The 3,341-nt window shown below is 39.7% G+C and overlaps 1 long non-coding RNA gene across 1 annotated transcript; it reads left to right on the top strand.

Annotated features, from left to right (window-relative positions):
• The first annotated feature begins 666 nt into the window (after positions 1–666).
• Positions 667–2,596, top strand: LOC107150039. Its single transcript, XR_001504523.2, has 2 exons — positions 667–893; positions 2,257–2,596. It is a non-coding gene; the product is annotated as an uncharacterized LOC107150039 (long non-coding RNA).
• Positions 2,597–3,341: the final 745 nt, after the last annotated feature.

The raw sequence follows: 3,341 nt of genomic DNA, 5'->3' as shown, positions 1-3,341 counted from the left end.
CATTTCCTTCTTGGAAAACATCAAATGGCACAGATGTCTCAAACTTCGCACGGTTCATTCCACAGCTTAGAATAGAATGCAGATCTACATCATTATAGACATTTCCCTCCTCCCTGTTCCCCACCCCTTTTGGACAAAGCAGTTCAATTGTCCATATGACCCTTCAGGAAAAATAGAAATGGAAAGGAACATTTATTTACGTAAGTGTTGATTGGTGCAAGGGTGTGGGGGAATAGTGTGTTGCTCATTTCTATTTTCCAGGGACTATCTTTCTGATAATTCTGTTGCTAACATAATAAAGTAGTGGCCTTTCATCCATGAGAATTCTAGAATTAGTTCCTTTTAATCACCTTTTCAAAAGAGATCATGTTTTTATTCTGAGTTGTTAAGTTGCAATTTAAAACTTTGTGTGTGTAGTAAATCTGTAGTTGACTTAGCAAAAGGAATATTTTGGGAGAAAAAAATACCTTCAACAGTTTATGGTGCTTTCTGTTCTGTAACCTCAGGAATTTTACACAAGGGACCAGTATGGGTTTTCTTTCTTTCTTTTTTTTTTTTTTGTACTGGGGATTGAACCCAAGGGCACTTTACCACTAAGCTACATCCCCAGCCCTTTTTATTTTTTATTTTGAGACAGGGTCTCGCTAATTTGCTGAGGCTGGCCTTGAACTTGGAATTCATCTACCTTAGCCTCCCAAGCCACTGGGATCAGCCACCATGTCTGGCATCATTTTAAATATTTAAGGGATATTGTGCTTGTGATTCTTTCTCTTTGCTTCCTTCAACAGATATTAACTTTGCCATGAGTGGTGTGTCTCGTGAGAGAATTGATGTGCAGGCTGGCTCTCAGGAGGCTGAAAGGAGGTGCAGAGCCAGGCAAGAAACGTCACCAGGTAAAGCAGGCTTCGTGGAGTTGCTTGATGATGGGACTCCTGGGAGGAGCAGGATATTAAAAACTCATCAAGTCTTCTGAGTTTTTAATGTTGGCAGCCAATTCAGATTTTAAAAACACTGTGAAAGCTTAATAAATTGCTTCTGTAGCCAGATTCAGCCTGCGGGGTACCAGTTTACAACGTAGGTTATAAAGAGATGATTCATTCCATGGAGCACAGAATCTCGTGTAATGTACAAAAAATAAACAAGAGTAAGGAAGAGGTGGTTATTTTCCAGGGAGCTCATTTTACTAGAAATTTTACAAGACTCCGTTCCCCTGTCCCCGATGGGTGATCTCAACAGAGCCACTCATGACTCATTTTCATTAATACCAGTGGTTATTACAAAGTTTGCAGATTAATATCAGAAAATAGAAGAAAGGCCAGTTTCTTGATGGTTTCATTTTACTTATGAAAACTTAATTCTCTGTAATACAAACTACCCCCAAAGCAGGCCTCGTTTTTATGGGTTTGCCAGGATTGGTTGTGCTATTAGTGAAATCTGGCCTTTGTTGTTTTTCATGCTTAAAATGCCATGGAAATTATTAACTCCAGGAGCCTCAGCTGGAGCCTTGGCAGCTAGCCAGCACTCCTTCCTTCCTGTGACTCCTGTTTAGACCATTAGGGCAGGAGCTTAATTAATTTTTTGATTAAGCAAAATCGTTACAGACGATATTCAGGTAGGAGATGAAATGAGAAATGCTATTTTCTGAAACTTGTCCTCTTTAGGATTGGAAAGTTCAAGGGATTAGCACCGATGAAGGGTGGAATTTTTCAGCTTCAGATCAGATTCTAATCTGCCCCCAAATGGTAACTGACCCCAAAGTCATCATGGTGAGAATGCCGGTAGGACTTTGGAATTAGTCACAGTTGTCAGGCAACAAGGTGATTCCGTTTCAGAATAATTGAAGTTGGGATAGGATTGCTCTCCCTGCCCTGGATCTGGGCCATGTTTGACAAACCCCTTGTTTTCTTTGCTGAGGGAAATGGAAGACTGATCAGAGGGACTCTCCCCCAACATGTCAGTTTGGCACCTCAGCAGGGTAACTTTATACGCTCTGAATTAATGCTTAGGGGAAAAGTAAAACCAGCTAACAGGCCATCAGGGGAAAAGAGATAAGCCTTTCCTTGCCAGGTGGCACTGATAAAAAGTGCACCTACACTTCCTTTGTGCCTGTGGGGAAGGCCCCTTGTTGATTGCTTTTTCAAAGTCCACAATTTTTCTCTACTCCAAAACTTGCCAAGTATGATTTTACCTATTTAACTTTAGATGACATAGAAAGGATGCCTTTTAATTTCTTCAGTTGCTTTTTTTTTTGAACAGGCAGTTGGGCATCTTGCAACAAGAGCATTGGTGTGAGGTTGCCTGGGATCGTATCTCGGATGGATTCCATACGTGACCACCTACTTACCTGGGCCACGTTTAGGGAGATAATGTTCTCTAGAGTAAAATGTAATTAATTAATACTTGCCTTAAATTGTTTTGCACAACACACTTGGGTAGGTGCAGGAGTTGACCAGATGAGTCTGGTCAGCTACAGAGATGCAGCCGTCAACAGACAACCAAATGCATTTAGAGCAAAGAAAAGAAAAAAAAAGACTGCACTTGAACGTGTGAATTTGACTCCCATTAAAAAAAATAAAAATAAATGCTGGCATTCAGACCTCTGAGTTTGGAAATCCCCCTATACTACACGGCCTATCCATCCCATAAAATTATCTTCCTAAGGGAAAGTTGGATCTGGTCATTAATATATTGTGAAATTATGAGGCTACTCCTCTTGAATCTACCTCATAACTGATGAAAATGCCATTTGTGGGCATAACAGTGATTAAAAAGAAGGAGAACAGAAAAGGAGGGCAGTGTGTTGGCCATGAGATGTTGACCAGCCTGTGAGATGTTTTCTGTGTTGTTTTCAGAGCTGATTTGCATTTTAGTTTTAGAGAGTACTTGTTCAGGTACTTCTGCCTTGTTTTTTCAATTCTACATTCTCATTTTATTCTTCCCTGGATCCAGATTCTAACTTCATCAGTTACCTGATTTAAACATCAAGATGATGTCTAAAGGACAATAGTTTAGGAGACTGATGGGAATTGGTGTAGTGGGTTTTTTCTAACTTGGCAGTTCTTACAGTGTGGTTTAGGGACTCTGGCCTCCTTTCAGGGGGGTCTGTGCATCAGCATTATTTCTTTAATAATATTTAGATGATGTTACTTACCTTTTTCACTCATATTATCTCATGAGTATACAGTAGAATTTTCCAGAAACTACATGGTGTGTAGCCTGAGAGCTCCTGGAGTGGGTTTATAAGTTTTTATGTTTAAAAAAATTCCCAGTCTTAATTGTTAATATGTTAGATGTCTCCAAATATAATCCACATTAAAAATGTTCTTCAGAGTATTATAAAG

This window comes from Marmota marmota, unplaced genomic scaffold, assembly GCF_001458135.2.
Source record: "Marmota marmota marmota unplaced genomic scaffold, marMar, whole genome shotgun sequence".
Classification (NCBI taxonomy): domain Eukaryota; kingdom Metazoa; phylum Chordata; class Mammalia; order Rodentia; family Sciuridae; genus Marmota; species Marmota marmota.
This window is presented reverse-complemented; position numbering and strand designations above follow the sequence as displayed.